We start from the raw sequence: 23,567 nt of genomic DNA on the forward strand, positions 1-23,567 counted from the left end.
CCTCTTTAAATTCCACCAATGACCTATCATGCTTCCACTATTGACTATAGGTGGTCATAGGTTACCCACTCTCTCTCTCTAGAATAGTCTCCTAAAGACCCAGTGATGTAACTAGAAACGGCTGTGTCCCATTGCAAGATTGGGACTGAGTCAACTCTATTTAAGTTTAACACCAAAGGTTCCATGCATATTGTTTTCCTATATGCCTGAAGCTTAAGGATGCTCATACACTACCAGAAGTGGTAAAATATGTGAAATATCACTTATTACCAATACACCCTATTTAACACCTTCCTGTACCACAATGGAACTGTAGGTTGTTGTGTGGCTAGGGATGGATGGAAAGGATTCAGATCCAAACTCTCTCCACAGAGGACAGGTCTCTGCTGTATTTTTCAGTTGCCATCACTGATCAGTTGCCATCACAGCTAAGGGCCTTCCCTGGCAGTTGTAATCTAGTATATTATATTAACGATGAAACCCCCTTTCCCTAAAGTACTGATATAAATAAGCAAATAAATCATATATTACACATCCTCATATCCCAAAATGCCTGAACAGAACAAATAGACTGTGGAAGAAGCTTTGCATACATCACTTCTGTGCATTCTTTCCTCAGTACCATTGTGAGACAACTAAACTGTACTGCCTGGGCACCCTATCACTTTGCCCACCAAAAAAGTCATATTTAACACATTTAAAAAGATAGAGGAAAGGAAAAATGTAGAGACTTAGGACTTTAATTTTATTTAATTTCTAAAGACATTGGGCCAGAAGTGTGTGTCCCTTTTCATACTGTTGCACTGTTTTGCAGCAGTTTTGCGTCTAAACACCAAAATAACCACATAGCAAAAATAATCATGTTTTTCTCATTTATCCTACCAATCCAGGTGTTTTGCTGCGCCTAATAATCATTTATCATTAGCAACTCGTTCATTTAGGCGCAAAAGCACTCCAGCCTGGAGGGGTTTGAAATTTGAGAATTTTCTTTCATGGGCAAACCACTTTAACAGTTTTTCTTTCTATGTGGTTTAAAAGTCATAAAATTATATGCAGCAGTCTTCTAAGGATATTGGCTTTAGCTGACAGTGATGTGTGTCCCTAGATATTAATATAAACATGCTAAATATATCTTAAAATAAGTAATTTAAAGGTTTAAATGGCATGTTATGTTGACCTTAGCTAGAACTTTCATGATATCTGTAAATCTCTTGGCTGAATGCCATCAAAAGAGTACAGTGAAATTTGGATTAGACACACATTTAGTATCATTGGTGTTAAATAAAAAATGTGTATGCAGTGAAAAATAACTTGTAAAAAAGAATAATTTACCGTAATTGTGATTAATGTACCAGCACTAGGAGCTTCCAAGGCAACTTGGCATGTCAAAGATTGGCTTTGGGTTCAGGACAATGACAAGAGTCCAGCTTGGCTCTTGTGATACTTGAATTGATATCAGTGAGAAGCATTAACTTAGAATTGGGAGTTCTTTGAGTTCTTTGAAAGCAGTTCAGCTTTACAAGCAAGTGGGCGGAGGGAGGATTTAGGTAAAAGGGGAAGTTTTCTCTTTCATTTCACTAGCACACAGCTTTACTGCCAATTTTGCTGGTTTCTGATTAGAAATGCGAGTCCAGCAAAGCTTGTAGTTTTAATTATAGGATTTTTTTTTCTTTTTCAGATCTCAAATATTCTAACATACAAATTCTAGGGCCAGTATTTTTTAAATTCATTAGAAAAGATTTTTTAGGACAACTAAACTTACTTTGGATGATACTCTCGGATCTATAAATGACAATAAAGGAATTAAAATATTATGAGTCCCCTGACATTCCTCTACTTGTCACTAAGCCAGATTCAAATGCCAGGGTCATGTACAACAGGTTGTGTACAGTTTTGGGCACCAGCAGAGAAGAGCAACCAAGATTATTAGGGGAATGGGGGGATTAGAATACAATGACAGATTACAAAATTTCGGATTATTCAGTTTAGAAAATAGACGGCTGAGGGGAGACCTTATTGCAAGGTACAAATACCTGAACGGACAGTACAAGGATCTCTCCAAAGATATTTTCATACCTAGGCCTGTGACCAGGACAAGGGGCATCCTCTACCCCTAGAGGAGAGGTGATTCCACCATGAACATAGACAAAGGTTCTTTACTGTGCGAGCAGTGAGACTATGGAACTCTCTGCCGCAGGAGGTTGTTATGGCGGACTCTATGTACATGTTAAAGAGAGGCCTGGATGACTTTCTGGAGAGAAAACATTTAACGGGTTATGGGGATAAAACATTTATTTAATTCTTAAAGGTTGGACTTGATGGACTTGTGTCTTTTTCCGGCCTTATCTACTATGATACAAGCACCTCACAGGTGATGATAGTGGGGGGGGGGAGAGGGGGATTCCTACACAAATCCATGACATAGATCAAAAAAACTAGTGTCCGCTACAGGCTTGGTTACCTCTAGAAATCCCGATCTCACTATAAACATCAAAGAAATATGTGGTATAATATGTGGTATAATCAAATAGAAAGTTTTAACAAGCAGCACGGAGTGCGGGGACAAGACGTCCGGTGCTCCGGGATAGAAAATTATGCATGCCCTCGCCACTTTCCTGCCGCCTCTCATGTGACATCACCTACCACTCCTATGCTCCCAGAATAGAGAGGGAGTTGCGGGGGCGTGCATAATTAGCAGCCCAGAGTACCGAACATCTTGTCCTCATGCTCTGTGCTGTTTTTTATAACTTTCTTTTCTAGGCAATCCCTAGCATAGTGGGAGAAAAGCGCCGGGATCGGAATAAAGAAGAGCGCAGGTGGTTAAATGGTTGATTTCCTTTAAAACTTCACTTTGCCTTATATAATGAGTGGTAGCAAGTAGAGCTGTCAGAGGTTGGTGACCCAGCAGGCTACCATTCTGAACCTAAGGGCTCATTCAGATGAATGTAATGGGGACCGATATATCTGGCTGCACCATTGTGGCTAGATATCAATCTCCATTGATGCCTATGTTGCCTGTTCATGGTGCGGTAAGCACACATTGGGCCAGATTTACTCACCCGGTCCATTCGCGATCCAGCGGCGCGTTCTCTGCGGTGGATTCGGGTCTTCTAGCGATTCACTAAGGCAGTTCTTCCGACGTCCACCAGGTGTTGCTACTGCGCTGAAGTCCACCGAGGCCCGCTGGAGTGCACGATCGTATACTTGGTGAAGGTAAGTGCGTGTCCCGCAACACTTTTTTTTTTAAATGCGGCGGTTTCTCCGAATCCATCGGGTTATCATTCGGTCACGTGCACGCCGGCGTCGATGCGCCACAATCCGATCACATGCGTCAAAAATCCGGGGCAATACAGGGAAAATCGGCGGAAATCGGAAATATTCGGGTAACACGTCGGGAAAACGCAAATCGGGCCCTTAATAAATGACCCCCATTGTCTCATTGCACCATTACGGTGCAGATTTATAGGACATGTGATATATTTCACTGTGTTATAATGTGGGCCTGCTCGCTTCTCTCTAGAGCAGAGATGGGTGAGAAGCCCTTACTCACTCCTGCACGCTGCTGATACACACCCGCGCGGGCTGCAACCTGCGTGAATGCATCATAAGTCCGTGATCCTGACAGACCATATCTTCTTTCATCAGGGATTCAGATAAAGAAATAACTAACAGTCTTTATTAAACTGACAAATGACATCTGAAACTTTTTCTTTTTAGTTAAACTTCATAATGACGATATATTTTTACAATTATTTTACAAATAACAGTAACTTAACAGATAACAATAACAAATACAGTAACTTAACAAAACTGTTTGCATGCCATATAGTTTCTTATATCAATGCATCTGTTCCCGTTGCTGCAGTAGTCAGCAGTGTACTCTGTGTTTGTGATCTATGATAAACAGATGTTGGTGGTATCGATACAACGTTTAGTCTCAAATTTAAGGATGCTCTCCATGTCGCAGCCAGCAGCGGGGCTTGCCCCCTGTCATTAATCAGGCCAAGCACATGCCCGGCCTTCTCATTAGTGAGAGCATGCTCTGGAGCTGATTAACAATCTTTACAGGAAGAAAATGTTTATCACTCAGTAAATCTTCTGGCAGCCTCACTGATAGATACTTAATAATTGTCTGCTAGTAAAATGTGCATTCATCTGCTGGGAGGACTTAGGATTTACTGGGCCTTCAGGGATGTCTGATTATATGAAAAAATCTTCACACTGTTCCTCTTGATAGCTTGTGTTCTAGAAGATTTTATGCCTGGCATTTTAATCTTAATGCATGGTATGTAGGACAGTAATCCGCTTCCATACAAGCTTTATCTATAATGTATATTTCAAATGGGGCCTCACAGTCCTGGCAGGCTTGCAAGATATTTGCCAGCAGGTTTTCGCATTTTGGGGCAAATGCTTCTTTTAGCTTTATACATTAGCATGTTACTTAGCGGGAATAACAGCTACATTAATAGATCTGCCTGTAACACATTAGTGCGGGAGAGCACAGGAATACATTTTACAAGCTAAAACCTTGCATGAATGAAAGAATAATGCAAAAACGAAGTATTGTTCCATCTAAGATGCATTTACATGATCATAGCTCTCCAAAATTTGTCAGCATAAAATTCAACCCATTTACACAGCACATCAAACAGACATGTTGATGGATTTTATTCTTTGCCTTTTCATAAAGGAATCACGTTATTCATACTTGTCAACTCTCTGTGAGAAAATTGCAGCAATTGTAAAAGTATTTAGCAGCCTGTGGATTTATAGGTTGATACATTCCTGCTTCTATAGGCTACAAAATAATGCATTTGTACGAACATAGCAGGATGTTGTTAAGGTATTTATAACCGGATCTGAAGCTTAGATAGGAAAGGCACCACTATGTTACTGTTTATATAATGCTTCCTTATTTTGTCCTTTTTCAAATTGCGGAAGAAGATGGGAAAGGAAAGAGGACAATGAGAGTTTGAAGATGACTCTGAAATTTTAAAACAATATAATTAAAATAACAGCCTGAAAACGAATCTATCCTGAATTTCTTTCATAATATATGATTCATAAATATAGTCTTTTGTCCCTGATGGTTTGCCCTTGAAAAAAGCTCTCAAATCTCAAAGGTTAGAATTACATGGTATATTTTTGTTAATGAAATCAAATTACATGATGGGGCTTATTTACTAAGGGTCACACGCTGCACTTTCGTCGGACTGTTTGTGGTTTTTGGGATTTGCGCAGCTTTGACAGGTATGTAACGGGTTTGCACTGTGATTGTGTCGCAAGCAATCGATTTGCACTGGCTTTCATGCGACAGAAATAGGAGGGGGCTGGTTCGTCGGACGATCCCACTGATTCGGACTGAGCGCAGAATTTAAGATTCAAATTGTGTTGCAAGACAAAAGGTGAACTGAGCGGGTAAGCGACACATGCAGGATGTTGGGCGAACAATCTTAGGAAATCACACCAGCCTGCATTATCGTCGGACACTCCACACTTTGTGAACTACATGGGACCAAATAAGTAAATGTGCCCCAATATGTTATTTTGCCTTTATGAGTATTTTGAAGAATTTTACCTTTGTGGGATCCTACTCATAATAGACCTGAATTTATCTAGGACTCTCTGTTTTGTTGTCTCTGCAAATTCCTCCAATTCCATACCTACCACATCTCTAGCCTTCTTTATAACATGGTCGAGACTTTCAATATCCCTTTTACACATTCCCGACCCAAAACAGACTATTCCAAAAAACAGACTGCCAGCTACTGCAGCGTCATGAAACATCTTTAGTAGTTTTCTACTTACATTAAAAAAAGCTTACATAAAAAAAACAATCACAACTGGTATTTTGCATAAAGTTTTTCAGTGTTAAACTTCCAGTCAAGGTGCTTGTCCAGGTAAACGCACAGGTATTTATAGTATGGTACTTGTGCTACAAACAAGTCTCTGAACTTTATAGGAGATGGTGTATGCAAATTTTTGCTACTACTGACCACTATTTCCTTTGTTTTGGTCACTTTTAGATATAGGCCAGGATTTTAAACTTATTTAGGAGTCCAAAGATAAAAACTGTGAAGGCCTCATACACATAAAAATAGAATAGGGCCAGGTGCTATCCAATCCCATCTACTTCTATGGGCTCACGTAGATTCCATGTCCCCTTGCTGATTACCCGAACTGCAAATTTTACAGAAGGTCTAAATTACTTCCTAGGTTTGTGGCTCAGGCAGTCCACTTTTATATTTGTCAGTCATCAGCATTGGTCCTGTGGGCATCAATTACAGATGGGCCGCAAACAAAGAACCACAAAGCCAGATCACGGAACAAACTGGTGACACAGGTTGAGACAGTGGGCCCTAAGACTAAACTCAGGCTGATGCTTCCTAATTCCTTGTCATGTCCTAAGCAGTAGGCAGACAACTGTTTGAAATTATCTTCATGTGTGAAAGCGCAAAGACAGAGACAAAGACAAGACAATACAGACAAGGATAGAGGACAATGCGCTACAAATATCGCTAGACATATGGGTAGTCAAAGATACAAGCTTTTACCAAACCTAACATGAATAGCGTAGTCCTAGTCCATGCGGTGATTGGATCAGTTCTGTAACACCAGACAGAGTGGCAATGAGATAGGGGAAAGTTTCTGTCAATATCAGTGGGTTAACTATTAGTGAACTGGAGCAGATTTGCAGGAGACAGATGACTGTGTTGGTTGCCAATCAATCACAGCTCCCAGTAAAAGAAATACACCAGTGTTCAGACTAACAAAAGGCAGAATAATACAAATGGACACTATCAGCATATACTCAGTCCCAAATGTAACATTCTCACTAATTTTTATAATGGGCTTCTGCATATTTTATACTTAAACAGGATCTGCTACCATTGCTGACTACATTTTGAAGTTCCTTTGCAAAGTGGGTGTTACCAATTGGGGAATGTAGGAGTACCTATGCATTGTCTAACGCTGATTAAATAATATAAGAATATGTAGAAACCCTCCACCAAATTCCCCCCAAGCTAAGTACACATAAATTACTTGTATTAATAAAGGAACAGCAAACAATGGGGAACATTTACCTCACAAAGTATGGAGTGTCCGACTGCACTCTGGTGCAATTCACTAAGATTGTGCACCCGATATCCTGCTTGTGTGGCTTCCCCGCTCAGGTCCGCCGGAGTCTGCATTGCCTTGCAAGACAATTTGAATCTTAAATCCTGCACTCAGTCTGAATCTCTAGGACCGTTGACGCCCCGCCTCCCGATTTCTGTCACATGAAAGTCAGCGCTGCTGTGCCTGAATCTGATTACGTGCAACACAACCCCCAGTTAAATACCTGTCACAGCCACGATCCGCGGACCCTTAGGAAATAAGCCAATGTGACAGGTCCTCTGTGAGATAAAATTACCTGAAAAATATTTCTTACAATAGAAGACTTTATCTGGCAATTGATAAGAATAATGTCTTATTTGAGAGTCATCTTACTCATGATCCTGTGTTATCACAGATGTGTTATATGGAATTCATTACACTGGACAAAATAACTATAAGAAAATGAGTTTTTTAAAGTGTCTGAAAGCTGCTCATAAAGTGCATTTACATGAGAAGTGATAACAATCCTTTAATTAGTGTACAATGTATTATTTGTATTTCATTGACCAGCTATACCACCATGATAATGACCAACTACAAGTAAAACCTGAAAATTGGAGGGGGGTGGGGCAAAGCAAATATTTAAAGGAGTTCTGGACTCTGCCCCCAGCAGCTCTGCCAGTTTCCTATTACCAGAGAGCAGTGCATTGTGGGAGTTCAAATGAAAGTCATACACTTTAAAGTAAGCTGTTAGGTCACCTGTCTGGTAGTGGAGCAAAGATAAACCACTGTCTGTTTCCATGGCAACTATTGGATTTTTGAAAGAAGCTACCCACATGAATGGAGATAACATCATCAAACAACTCAAAAACAGCCACAAAAACTGTAATATCAAATATTGGCAAAGTTCCCAAAACTTTTAATGTAGATTTAAACAGTAAAATGGAAATATGCTTTGGGTTGTCATAGAGGTCGCTCCTAAATTTATCACAGTAGAGTAGGTCTGAAAATAGATTGGAGGTATAGTCTTTAGTCACTCTCCACTAAAAAACCTGTGGAGTGAATAGAGGTGCTCCAAAGAAGAGCATAGTAAAGTGCACCACACTGATCTTAAAATTACTGTCTAATGGAATACATTAGTTATTTTAGCTTACACCCGACTAATTCATCATAAAATGTTTTTTAAAGTATTTTGTTTATTAGAAAGTCATGTTATGAAGGCCATAATCTGGGAGCAGGTCCATACCTCTTATCTAGTGAAAGTAGCATATACCAGCCATGAATCTCTTGCTTCTACTTCCCATGGAGAATATATTGATTATGAAAACATTTCTTCCCATTCATTTGAAGGAAATTTTAACCTGCAGCCATTGGCAGTGTCAATACATTACTCTCTAAATGAAATATGAAACTTGAGAGAACTTCCGGTACTTGGCAAACAGCCCCTGAAAGAAAAATCCTTCATCTGGGTGAAAAATAGATGTTTAGCACACTGTACACTTGTACACCTAATGTGACTAAGTGAACTCAGCTTAATGCTACTGAACAATATATTTAGCTTTAGAGAAGTTTGATCCACTTTTTGATTTGACATATGGTTTGTTTTCTGCCCCCTGCATAACAATGCAGAAGTGCCATCACAAAGATTGAAAAGGGAACACATAGGCTCCTGAATGACAGCAGACATTAAGACCCATCTGTGTGGTGTCCTAGTATAACCCATGCATACTGATGAGCTGTCTGCTATAGAAAGCTCCCCAATACCCCCTCCCTATATCATGGGCACTTGGTGGATTAATGATCTTGATTCATGTGTTTGGTAAGAGATCAGAGCAGCGAACTCAGCTTAGAACACTGTAATGACGGAAACTAGAGAATAATTTATAATTAATCCCTGTTGCAGTGCCAGCATCTTGTTGCACTTTAACCCTTTCAAGGGAAGCAACCTAAGAAGCCATTAACCTTACACTTCACATAAAGGGGCCATGTAAGGTTTCTGCAGTCTGTAGAATAAGATATCAAATTTGCTGACTGCCCTTAGCATCAGACATCCAACTGCTCAGTGTACTGTTGTGTTGGCCCGGAGTTTACATGGATTGAAGCCCTTGAGCTTTCGTCTGTACGGATTGCTGGATTACATTTAATAGACAAAGCAGATCCATAAAGCAGCTTATTTTCACTGAGACAGATGCAGACAAATAACGATGATTTGGATTAATAGAAGCAATAGTATCCCCTGCCAGAATACTAAGAACACTTTAGCTTGTGAGCCTCAAGAGGGCAGAACACTATGTTTTCGGATACAGAAACAATAACCGCTAAACTTTCTGTAGAGGTTTTTCTTTTTATTGAGAGAGAAATAAGGATGCAATGTTGCTTTCTGCCAAATGTATGCTTCAAATTGTATAAATTAATAAATTAATATTTTATATTTTATTAAGTTTTACTTTAAAGTCCAATGAAAACCATGAGAAGCCATGGAAGACCCAATTCACCAGGACTAATATTCGTTGCAAATCTGTGATTTACATTTCATCAGTTCATCAAGAAAAGTAAAAAATGAATAATTCTTATAGACTTTCATTGTATCACATCTCTAGAAAAAACGAATATTGCAAATAATCAGTATTTTATTTTTACATTTATTTTTAAAGATCAGGTTCGTTGACAATAACAACCAAATCTCAAACTCAGCTTTCATCAGTGACAGATGTGTTTTTGCTTGGAATTGTACTTGATCATATATACAGCAGTTATTGCCCGACAATACTGTTGTGATTTCAGGTTACGGTAAAACAATATTCTGCTGGACCTCCTTCAATAGCTGTAATAACAAAGCATGCACGCTTCACACGTTCTCTCAGTATGTGACAGAAGAAAGAAACTGCCATTCAGCTGGATACTTAGCTATATTTCCTTTTTTGTCATGTTTTTATTGAATACCTCTTCCAGAAACATTGACGGTAGTCATCTAAGGACATCTGTTTAAGTGTCCTATCCTCAACAAGTATCACTTTTGGGAATTGTGTTGCTAATAAATAGGCACAAACATATGCCTATATAACCATGATGCATATAGAGATGCTATAGGGCAGTGATGGCGAACTTTTTAGAGCCTGAGTGCCCAAACTTCAACCAAAAGCCACTTATTTATTGCAAAGGGCCAGCACAGCAATTTATTTCTCCTCATTCTTTGACAACTTTCAATCGTTCAGCCTCCTAAAGACACCAACGCAGTTGAAAGGAGGAGGGCAAATTCACCTATCATTGTAGGAAGGTTCTGTAGGAAGACTCTTTGAGTCCTGTTTGGTGAACTTCATGCTGGGGTGATGGTCCTGGTGCCCACAGAAAGGGCTCCGAGTGCCACCTCTGGCACCAGTGCCATAGGTTCGCCACCACTGCTATAGGGTATTTGTCAAGTCCTTTTGCCCTACTGAATGACTTGCAGTGTTTGCTGGGATACATTAACATCTTCACACAAATGTAAATGAGACAGAATGTACCGATGCTTGGAACGAGCTCTGGGTCTTTTGTGTTTTCCTAGCTCACCTCTTCCTCTTTACTTTCATCAATAAAGGCTTTAATAATTCTGCCTTTTCTTGTATCTTGGCACTGCTGGCACTGTCAAAACTAGTTGGAGGATGTTAGTTATTGGTAAGTTACAGTACTGAACAATTAAAGAAAATCTACTATTTGTTTTGATGTATTGTGAACCAAACATACCTTGAGAATGCCGTAGCTTCACTTATACAGAAACATATCTTGTTAAATCCCTGAACTGAGTAGTTTTTCTGATAAAACAATTATAAAATTATGAAAATGAGGCTCTGTCTTACCCTAATTATGCACTGCTCCAGAGAATGCTTTATTCACTGTGTTGTCCCTGACAGGCAGAAGTAATCAATTGCTGGGCCATCCCCTAGTTGCTGTATATAAGTCATCCAGCTCAGGTTGATTAGTCCTGTCTAGACAGTTCAGAAAGCTCTGTATAATGTGTTTATGAATGGCAGCAGCATGCAATCTAGCTTTCTCAAGGCCCTGAAACATATAATTGTTTTTTAAGCAAAACCATTCGAATCAGGGATTGAACAAGATATGTTCCTGCATTGGTGTCACTACAGCATTCTCAAGGTATGTTTGGTTCACGATGCATAAAAAGAAACGGTAGATTTCCTTAAAGATCCTAGTGGTAGTATCAGAATTATAATTTAACTGTCCTACCAAAAGGTCTAAATAAAATAGTATTGTAGAGCAATGTATTGAAGTAAAAATATGCAAAAACACTTAACACTACACATTATAATAAATAAAAAATAAATACATAAAAATATAAGCCCCTAAAATGTCACTTTCCCATAAAAACACTTAATAAAGTATAAAAAACATAAAAACACAAAAAAACCCTGCATATTTGGTATTGCTGCGTCCGTAACAATCTGCATAATAAAACAGAATTGTTACTGGACCGCATCTTAAACGCCGGTGGAAAAAAATGCAAAAAACTTTCTGAAAAAAGATAATTTTTAATTAATACCCGATAAAAAATGCTCTAAAAAGCGATTAAAAAAATTTTATGCACTAAAATAAGCCCACTAAAAAGAACAACTGTTCTCGCAAAAAATAAGCCCCTAACCAGATTTGTCAGCCAAAAAGTAAAAAAGTTATGCATATGACAAGATGGTGATGCTAAAATGAATAAGATTTTCTCCAAATTAGTTTTTATTCAGTACAATTGAATAAAATATACAAAACCCCCACATATTTGGTATCCCTGGGTCCGTAACAATCTGCATAATAAAACAGAATCGTTATTAGATCCGCAAAGTGAACCCCGCAAAAAACAACCTCAAAAAACTCTCTCTGAAAAAAAGATGATTTTTTTTATTAATGTCCTTTAAAAATGCTCTAAAAAGTGATTTTAAAAAGTTACCACTAAAATAAGACCACTAAAAAGAACAATCATTCTCGCAAAAAATAAGCCCTTAAACAGATTTGTGAGGTAAAAAATAAAAAAAGTTATGCATAATAAAGCCGGTGATGCTAAAATTAACAACAATTTTGCCAAATTACTTTTTATTCAGTAAAAATGGGAAAAAATAAAAAATATATGTAAATGAGTATTTTCGTAATTGTGGCGACCCATAGAATAAAAATAATATACTATTTTTATGGTATGGTTAACGGCCAAAATAAAAACACATAAAAGTTTTCCTAAAAATTGATGATTTTCATTTCCTCCACCAACAGGGAGTTAATTAAATCTCACCAATTAGCTATAGATGACCCAAAATTACCTACTAGAAAAGTGCATCTCATGTGGCAAAAGAAATAAGCCCCTATAGGTCCACAATAAAAAAGAAAAAAATTATAGCCTGTAGAATCTGATCTGCATGGCGCCTCTTTCCCTTCTATGCCCGGCCATGTGCCCATACAGCAGGCTACCACCACATATGGGATATCGGTGTACTCGGGAGAAATTGGGTATCAAACTTTGTGGAGCATTTTTTCATTTAATCCATAGTAAATGTTTAATTTTCCACCCAAAATGAGTGTATTGTGAAAAAATATTACAATTTGCAGACTGCACCTCCATTTTGTTTTAACCGCTTTAAAACACGTAAAGGGTTAACAAACTTCTTAAAAGTGGTTTTTCATACTTTGAGGGGTGTAGTTTCCACAATGGGATAATTTATGAGTCTAGCTATTATTTAGGCCTCTCAGTGTCAATTAGAAGTTGAGCAGGTCCATCTAAATACGGGTTTTGGTGATTTTACAAAAAATGTGAAAAATGATACCTAAATTCTGAGCCTCATAACATTCTAGTAAAATATGTGGAATCTTAAAAAACCATCCAACATTAAGCAGACACTTGGGAAATGTAAGTTATGAATTTATTTGGGCGCTATGACTATCTGCATCAAAAGTAGAGAATTTAGAATGTTGAAAATAAAGAATTTTTCCAAATTTTTGCCAAATTTTGTTTTTTTTCATAACTAAACGCAAAAGATTTCATCCAAATTTTTTAACTAATTTGAAGTACTATGTGTCACGAGAAAACAATCTCATAGCGTTCCCACGCTATAACCACTTATAATGACACAGGCCAGATTTGAAAAATGGGGCCGCGTCCTTTAGGCCAAAAGAGGCTGAGTCCCGTAGGGGTTAAATGAGGTCATGGATATGCATGTCCTTAAGGGGTCAAACATTATTTTCATCCTCAAAATGTTAATAAAGTTAAGGTAAAGCAAGGAATAAAAAACTTAACTGTTCTTGGGGCCTCCTCAAATGCCAAATCTGCTGTTGTCTGTTAATAGTTTTCCAATATTGACTATAGAGCAGCAGGAGTAAAAAGATTGTTTCTCTACTGACCCTGCCCTTAGTTCACAATCTCTCCTCTTATTGTCCAGTAAGGACTATTGCACACTGGCGTTGGTGCTCAGCTTTAGTAGCACATCAGTTGCGTTATACCTATTTGTCTCTGTGTCCACAAAGGTTTAACATTGCTTTGAAAACATCACACCTGGCTTTTCAGCCTCATCGGTGAAAAAAATGTTTCATCTGTTTTCTCTTTGCGGAACCATAGATTTGCCTTCCGTAGTCTGCATCCTTGAAAAAAATATAGAAACTAGAAATACTGCATATCACTTTAAAAGAGATCAGAACAGTCTTTCCAAAATACTTTTGTTTTGGAAATGATAAATGGGATAAATAATTTCATCTGACAGCTTTTGAACATGATGTCTGATTTATCGATACTCAGTTTACACTAATAAGGCTTTGTGGCTATATTTTTGTGACTTTGTGAGTTATTGCAGAATTGTACCTTTCATGTGGAGGAAGTGTGGACACTGCAAAAGTTCTAAAATACCCATTTTTAATAATGCTACAAAATTCATCTGTCAAGATTCTGATGTAAGGATTACAATTAATTTTGCACTTTCAACTCAAGACTACAAAATTTGTCTTTTTATTTTGATTTTAAAGTAATTTCAGTCAATGATTAAAATCCTGTGTAGAACTGTACTTACTCTAATAAAGTTGAACAATTATTGCATTTGATGAAATAATAAGTAATATAACAGCAGAAATAATAAAACCTGATAAGCTGGCACAATGCAAATATCTCTCAAGTTGATGTTGGCAGTATAGGACTTCCAGCTTCATCTATACCATTTTTTGTGAAAGAGACAGCTGGTTTTGACAAATGGGGGGATTAGAAAATCCTGAAAAAAAATCTCTACCACAACCCTATATCAACATTAGCAGCTGGTTATAGGTTCAAAAAAAATAGTAAACATTAACAAATAAAGTGGATGGTAGAAATATTGTAGATTAAGAAAGGGTTGATAGTACAACATTGTTAAGGGGACATGGGAGGCCCCAATGGCTTAGCCCTTTCTTTACAAGGTGGGTGTCACTACATTATGCCCCCATAATTAACATGTGAATATATATTTTTTAATTGATCTCTACAAAATATTTGTTCAATACACATGACTCCCACTTATCATGATACATAAGAGTCCTAGCAATTAGTTGTCCACTATCTAAAACGTAAGTCTCAACTGTGGGTAGGGGATAGTTAGTATTTGTGCCAAAATCCTCTAAACCTTAGAAGTCTGCCATTAAAAAAGTTATGTGGTCTGTTACTTAATATTGCTGCCTAATTTTTTAAATATGTACAGCGCTGAGTATTAACTGCCTTCCACCTGCACGCTATATGCATTACATGGGGTAAGAGGGGATAAAGAGAGCTTTGTTATGAATTAACAAAATTATTTGTTCTAAATTGCTATTTAAATTATTTTCCATGAATGGTAGAAAATCAAATGTATTTTATTTAACATTTATAAGCATTTTTTACTGGGATTAGATTGGGAAATATTCAACTTTAAAAATAGGACTTGTTATAAATGAGTTAAGGCTACACCAGAAAAGCATTTAAAAAACAGTGATCTATCAGAAGTTTTATAGCTAAGGGTCTGTGAGCATTTATGACAAAACTAAGTGAGTGTGGCGGTCTCTTCTCTTCCCAAGGCCAATTTTATTGAAGCATAAAAGAGGCTTGCAAAATACACATTCTCTGTCAGTGGGTGAGCAGTGAAGTACAGATCAGCTGTTTGAAGCAAGGTTATGAGTAGCCCCCTCTTGATTTATTATTCTGAATATGAAATATCACCAGCATGTGCATCACCATGCATACAATTTAAAAACAGCAGAAGTATAGAATTACAAACTAAAACTCAGCAAAACTGCTGTTCCACAAAACCTATGAATTATTGGTTGGTTTATTAAGGTGATACAAGAATGCTATTTAAAAAAAAGGGTTTTGCTTTGTAATTAATAAAGGTAAACATGAATCCTGTGCAGCAAATACATATGAATTGGCAGTTTCAGCATCCACAATCCGGGAGACCGAACAAGCAGTGCTGTTCCCTCCTCAAGAAAATGTTCCAAGATGCTTGATTGGCTGCTACAGCTCCTTAGCAGCCATGGGAATGTCCTCTGTAAGCATGCCTGTGATTGGGCGGGATGGACATGTGACACTCCATTATAAGAGGAGTTAAGGGCTTTCTCAAAAACCAGCAATTGCCCTTTTCAGTCCACAAAAGGTATATAGAGGAGGCTGTTGTTATAAGGAACAGGTGAACATTTAAAATCACTGCCCTCATTAGGGTACTCTGAAGATCTGCATTAGGCTGCTCATAGGCTTTTATAGCACAAGGATATTCTTACTGATTAGATAAGATTAGAGCGCAATACTTGAAAAAAACCTGACAGGAACCATAGCTGATTTAATGAGCCATCCGCAGTTTCACCGTAAAAAATACTCCATCATTGAGAAAGATTAACTTAAATGTCAGAACGCGTCCATGATGACGTCATCAGCTGCAACACCGCCGCATCATAATGCGTGCCCGCCGGCAGATCGCATGGAAGCGATCTGCCGGCTACAGAAGAAAGAAGAGAGAAGATGAGCCGCCGGGACCCGCGCCTAAGATCTGGAGCCTCATGCTGAAGATCGGGACCCGCACCAACGATCCGGACACCGGAGGGTGAGTATTACCTTTTTTTATTTTTTATGCGCTTGGCAGGGTGCTGGCTGTATACTACGTGGGGGCTAGCTGCATAAACATGGGGGCTGGCTGTATACAACATGGGGGCTGGCTGTATACAACATGGGGGCTGATTGTATACTATTTGGGGCTGGCTGTATACTATATGGGGGCTGGCTGTATACTACTTGGGGCTGGCTCTATGCTACATGTGAGCTGGCTAGCTGTATGCTACACCCTCGGCTTATACTCAATAGGTTTTCCCAGTTTTTCACTATTCTTTGAAAACATTATTTCAAAGCTACCAATTTGATTCCTAATTTTATAATATAATACTTCATACTTCTTTAACATAACCATGTCTTTACAAGATTTTACATTTAGTGATGCAGACAATGTGGCAGTGATAAACATCTGGCAACAAAATGATATGTCACAGTCATCTCCTCACATCACAAACCTTATGTTTTCTGGCATCTTTCTTGGTCCATGCTGGGACATTGAGGAAATGCTGAAATGCTGATTTTCTCTGTGTCTAACTCTTTTTGATTGCACCACACCCGTCTCCTCTGCAGCTCAACTTTGGAACAGCAATAGTTAACCTGCTAATATTGACATAACTTTGCCATAATCATCTGGGGTAGAGGTTTTGTCCACAGTTTATTCAGTATATATTCCAGTATTCTGACCATGGCTTCCATTTTTGACTATTCACCTGTATCTCTCATTCTGTACTGCATCACTATCTCTGTTGGGACCTGGACTGTAGATTCTTATGTGTTATTTTGTTTGGCCTGTTTTGTGTTTTCACTTTGGCGCAAAGAGGACACCCAGTTACTGGCCATTGATTGATTGACTGACATTGTGCTAGAAGGAGAAGGTAGAAGAGGCCAGAGGTCAGATAGCCAGAGACCCGGTCCTATTCCCATGATTAGTTTGGGAGAAGGAGAAACTGCAGCAACATTAAGTGATGTCACTTCAGATTCTGGATCTTTCTTCAGTCTGTGATCTGAGAGGAATTAAAAACAAGATGAAATATATAATCTATTGATCAAATTTAATTGTACAGCTGGACGAGGACCTTTTACTTTTTCATTGGTAAAAACAAATACAAAAAGATGTTCAGCTCACCTCGAAAGGAAAATAGTACTATCAAGAGTCGATGCTCAGAAGTCTGTACTGGGGCCAGAAGTATAATTAAAAATGGAAAAATATTCCAGCATTTAACCATAGTGAAATTCAATTAAAATTCCCTTTTATTGAAAAAGAAAAGGTTAGAAAACGTCCCTGCAATGTCCCTGAAAGCCAAACAGTGCTGTTCAATATGACAACTGAATGTTGACTTCCGTGAAACTTGAACAACTTGTTCATTTTGTAATTTTTAATGGTTACTTAGAAATGAAGATAAAGGTTTAGCGGCAATAATAAACAGAGTAGTGGCGTTTTATAAATAGCGCCAAAGTATTGTATTTTGTTAAGTTATTTTTTTTGTGTTGTCAAGTAATGTATATTCTACATGTTGCTATCAAAGAGATTAATTTTAGCGAGAATCTGTTTTCTCTGTTGGGTTCCACTGGAGTGTTTCTTTCTTCCAACCCTTGAAAAGTTGAATAAAATGTATTGAATTCCAAGTGCCTCCATTATTTTACAGCCACTTTAACAATAACATTTAAAGAATTGAATCTGACAAAGTATGGTTCCCAGCAGGGAAATGGTGAGGGCTGCTGGTCTAAGTAGACATCTAAAATATGCAAGCCACAAGCCCTGGGGATAAGCAATGCAGTTTAGTTTCTCACTTTGCAATAAGCAAAATTCCCTTATGTATTATTCAATCCCTGTAAAAAAGAGGGACAATATAAAAGGTTTATGAGACTAATGCTAAATATATACGGGGGTTATAATTTTTTTGAGTTTCCCAAGATTAAGTTGTTCATAATCTTTACAAAGTAATAAAAAACATAAAATATGAAACCTGAAACCTGACTTATTATTTTGCTGCCTGTACATTTGATCCAATTATATGGAAACAGAACAAATATTCTAGTATTGCAAATGTTACTGTTAAAGTACAATTACCACCAGGATCAAGGTTTGTAAACCAAGCACACATACAAGCTGTTGTGTGTCCCCTCTGGCAGGATAAGTGGAATATGCTGTATCCAGGTTTAAGTGATTCATAGTTAAGAAAATGTAATGTCAGCAAATAATGCCATTACATTGTCATGTTTCATTGCCATCAATATTTTCATGCATCTGTCTTAATATGCTCTGTGCTGGTGCATGGCATGCCAGAACTACTAAAACATGAAATCTGTGACAGATCCTGCTTGTAGAAGATTTCAGCCCCGCCTTATGCCTGTCATGTGCCCGCCCCATGTCCTGTCATGCCTGCAAAAGTGGGGTAATGCCAGGAAGGAAAGGCTTTGTAAGTGTCCCCCCAAAATGTTTAGAAAAGAGTAGGCAATGGTGCAAAAAATACTATTATTTACAATGTAAATGCTCCACCAGTGAATTTTGCTAGCCCTTCAGTTATGACTCTGCATATATCCTTAATGTAATTGCTAAAGTAAATCACTAGACCCTGGGATGATGAACACGCTCAACAAATGACTGCTGAGGCCAGTGATTATCATACATGTGCAATACACATTATAATCACTGCAGGACTGGTGTGAGGAAATCTGGAATTCTGGCATCGCTGTGGAATTGCTGGGGAGGTTTTTTTTTAACTCTACTATTATCATTGTCCTTAAACCTGGTTGTAAATTATGATATCAAAATCAAGAAAAAATATGTATGCCTATTAGAAAGCACTATTAAGCTTAAAAGGCAATTGCTCTACAGGGACAGAAAATGGGCCTGCATTTTTCTATAACCAGCTATTAATTAACTACAACTGCCATCAAGTTCTCACAACTACAATGATGGAGTATTTTGACTTTTATAGCAGCTAATAAATTAACCATAGAAAACTGCCTATGTTATTGCACTTTGTCAAGATTATCTTTTTCCATTAAAAAAAAAAAAACAGAAGAAAGAAAGAAATAGAAATGAAACAATAGCCATAGACTTTAGGCATGAGCTCGCTGCAGGCTCTCCTGACAACAAAAGCCTCAGAAACTGAAGAGAAAAAAAATAACAACTGTTCTATAAGAACAATCTGAGAAGGAAGTGTAACTGTAAATTATTAAACACCTTATTCTTTAGCTGCCAAAAAATGTCCCTCAGCCCTATCACATATGCCAGAATTTATTTTATGAATTTATTTTGTATTGAAAGAATGTTTCCTGCTCTTTTCATTGGTATCCTAGTGGGGGATAAAACAATTTGGAAATAATCAATGTGATGTCTCTTCTTATGAATACACAATTGTTGGCTTCTGGGTTCAGTTCTGGATACTTTTCATTAATGGGTATAATTTTCCATTTCAAGACCTAGTGCCAAAGAAAGCATAATAACATAGCCTGCTGTTCAAGGGCAATGCATGGAAGATGTTCAAGGTGATAACACAGTCTTCCTGAAAATATCTTGCTAACATACCATTTGACAAGTATGCTACTGTAGCTGGAAACACCATTTAGCTGTATGAATGCTTCGTCCATAATCAGCACAACAAATTCAATTTAAGATATCTGAGATTTTATGTTCATGTATAACGATGTAAACGTATTATTACGTGCTATGTAATGTTAAAAACTTGACAAATGAAAAAGAATTGGAAAAGGGAACACTCAAATGACACATCTTAGATCAGCATGAATGAAATATCCTCATTGAATACTTTGTTTGCACAATGTGCTGACAACAAAATCACAAAAAATCAAATCAAATGTATTAACCAATGGAGGCCTGGATTTGGAGTCACCCACAAAATTAAAGTGGAAAAGCACACTACAGGCTGATCCAACTTTGACGTAATGTCCATAAAACAAGACAAGTCCATAAACAAAGAGTTTCAGTATTGTGTGTGGCCTCCACATGCCTGTATGACCTCCATACAACTTCTCAGCATGCTCCTGATGAGGAGTCTCAAGGAGGAGCCTGATGAGGAGCCTGGATTAACCTCCATTTGTCTTGTTTTTGGACATTACATCAACGTTAGATCAGTTGTGTATTTTTCCACTTTAATTTTGTGGGTTTTTAATTTTGTGACTTCAAATCCAGGCCTCCATTTGTTCCATTGATGATTTTTTTGTGATTTTGCTGTCGACACATTCAACTTTGTACAGAACAAAGTATTCAAAGAGAATATTTTATTTATTCAGATCTAGGATGTGTCATTTGAGTGTTCCCTTTATTTTTTTAACAGTGTATATTTTACTGTGCAGTATTTGCATTATAGTATCTGTGTTTTCTAGAATATACCCTCTGTGAAAGGACCAGGGGAGAAGTGTTAAATTGTGTGTATGTTTCCCCTAGGTTTCTGTCCTACACTTTCTAGGAAGGCAAAACCTGGTCTTGCATGCGTTCATCAAGAGGTTGATGTAGAAGTTGATGAACGCATGCAAGTTGATATAAGAGTGTTGCTAGGAGTTCATCTAGCAACACAGAGTTCTCCATAATAGTGATGCCCTTTGCTTCTGATGTGGCAAATCTGGTCATTTCATAGAATCCTGCCCAGACACCCAGAAGAAACATCAGCATTAGAGATGAGCGAGCACTAAAATGCTCGGGTACTCGTTATTCAAGACGAACTTTTCCCGATGCTCGAGTGCTCGTCTCGAATAACGAGCCCCATTGAAGTCAATTGGAGACTCGAGCATTTTTCAAGGGGACCAAGGCTCTGCACAGGGAAGCTTGGCCAAACACCTGGGAACCTCAGAAAAGGATGGAAACACCACGGAAATGGACAGGAAACAACAGGGGCAGCATGCATGGATGCCTCTGAGGCTGCTTAATCGCACCATTATGCCAAAACTATGGGCAACAGCATGGCCATGACAGAGTGACAGAATGAAGCTAGATAGCATCTAAAACATCCAATAATTGACCATGACACTATAGGGGACGGCATGCAGAGGCAGCGGCAGCAGCGGCAGGCTAGAGAGTGGCATGGCGACATACCCTAAATGGACTCAGGCTTCAAACCAATGGGTGGCAGAGAGGAACCAAAGGAGGTGGGCAAGAAGCGCTCAAATAATATCGGTACATGATAAAAGTTTGCCAGTATATTTTGTGGATTACACAGCAGGGTGGCGACAAAGTTAACATGGAAGCCATGAAAACAACCCAAAATTCTGCCTGACACAGCTCGTTTGATAAGGGGACCATGTATGGAGGCAGTGAACTAGTAGTAGATTAAAGGTGCTGCAGTTAAAACTATGTTAGTTGGATCTTGTCATGGAGCTGGCGCTCCGCTGCCAGGCGAGCTTTCGCCAATCCAAGCCCGTGTCTCTAGGCTACTCCCCAAACAGCACTTCTAAGAACCTTTTGTATAAGATCAAGTGTAGTAGCGTTCTTATAAGTTTAGGATATGGCGGGTGAGGGGAATGTAAACAGATGTGCAAGAAGCGCTGAAATAATATCGGTAAATGATAAAAGTTTGCCAGTATATTTTGTGGATAACACAGCTGGGTGGCGACAAAGTTAACAACTTTGATGTGGAATCCATGAAAACAACCCAAATTTCTGCCTGACACACCTCGTTTGATAAAGGGACGATGTATGGAGGCAGCTATATGGACGACTTTTGGAGGTAGCAATGGAGACAACGTGTGGAGGCTGCTATGGAGACAATTTAATTTGGATAGTGCCTGTATGTGGCAGTCCAAAAAAGTTTTCAAACCAGAGGAGCAGGTAGGTGGCCCTCCAGAAAAATGAAATAGATTGAGTGCCTGTATGTGGCAGTCCAAAAAAGTTTTCAAACCAGAGGAGCAGGTAGGTGGCCCTCCAGAAAAATTGAATAGATTGAGTGCCTGTATGTGGCACTCCCAAAAATTGTTTAAAACAGAGGACCGGGTCTGTGGCCCTCCAGAAAAATTAAATGCATAAAGTACTATAGCTAGAGCCAGTGGGCCCTGTCAAAAAATAGCCAGTTTCCTCTGCTTTACTGTACAAAGAGGAGGAGAAGGAGGAAAATGAGGAGGAGGAGGAGTGGATAAATTATTCAGGTTGAGCTTCCTTCACCTGGTGGAGATTGGAAATTATGAGAAATCCAGGCTTTATTCATCTTAATAAGCGTCAGCCTGTCAGCGCTGTCAGTCGACAGGCGTGTACGCTTATCGGTGATGATGCCACCAGCTGCACTGAAAACCCGCTCGGACAAGACGCTAGCGGCAGGGCAGGCAAGAACCTCCAAGGCGTACAGCGCCAGTTCGTGCCACATGTCCAGCTTTGAAACCCAGTAGTTGTAGGGAGCTGTGTGATCATTTAGGACGATGGTATGGTCAGCTACGTACTCCCTCACCATCTTTCTGTAAAGATCAGCCCTACTCTGCCGAGACTGGGGACAGGTGACAGTGTCTTGCTGGGGTGACATAAAGCTGGCAAAAGCCTTGTAAAGCGTACCCTTGCCAGTGCTGGACAAGCTGCCTGCTCGCCTACTCTCCCTCGCTACTTGTCCCGCAGAACTACGCACTCTGCCGCTAGCGCTGTCAGAAGGGAAATACTGTTTCAGCTTGTGCACCAGGGCCTGCTGGTATTCATGCATTCTCACACTCCTTTCCTCTCCAGGGATGAGAGTGGAAAGATTTTGCTTGTACCGTGGGTCCAGGAGAGTGAACACCCAGTAATCGGTGCTGGAATAAATTCTTTGAACGCGAGGGTCACGGGATAGGCAGCCTAGCATGAAATCTGCCATATGCGCCAGAGTACCAACGCGTAAGAATTCACTCCCCTCACTGGCCTGACTGTCCATTTCCTCCTCCTCCAACTCCTCTTCTTCTGCCCATACACGCTGAACAGTGAAGGACTCAACAATGGTCCCCTCTTGTGTCTCGCCAACATTCTCCTCCTCTTCCTCCTCATCCTCCTCCACCTCCACCTCCTCCGATATGCGCTGAGAAACAGACCTAAGGGTGATTTGGCTATCAACAAGGGAATCTTCTTCCCCCGTCTCTTGTGACGAGCGCAAAGCTTCCGACTTCATGCTGATCAGAGAGTTTTTCAACAGGCCAAGCAGCGGGATGGTGAGGCTGATGATGGCGGCATCGCCACTGACCATCTGTGTTGACTCCTCAAAGTTACTCAGCACCTGACAGATATCAGACATCCACGTCCACTCCTCATTGTAGACTTGAGGAAGCTGACTGACCTGACTACCAGTTCTGGTGGAAGTTGACATCTGGCAGTCTACAATCGCTCGGCGCTGCTGGTAAACTCTGGATAACATGGTCAGTGTTGAATTCCACCTCGTGGGCACGTCGCACAACAGTCGGTGAGCGGGCAGTTGGAGGCGGCGCTGCGCTGCCCTGA

At 39.2% G+C, this 23,567-nt stretch overlaps 1 protein-coding gene across 1 annotated transcript in view; it reads right to left on the reverse strand.

Annotated features, from left to right (window-relative positions):
- Positions 1 to 23,567, reverse strand: part of LOC140123961 (transmembrane protein 132D-like) — a 470,866-nt gene that overhangs the window by 23,119 nt on the left and 424,180 nt on the right. The window lies entirely within an intron of this gene.

This window comes from Engystomops pustulosus, chromosome 1 (genome assembly GCF_040894005.1).
Source record: "Engystomops pustulosus chromosome 1, aEngPut4.maternal, whole genome shotgun sequence".
Taxonomy (NCBI): domain Eukaryota; kingdom Metazoa; phylum Chordata; class Amphibia; order Anura; family Leptodactylidae; genus Engystomops; species Engystomops pustulosus.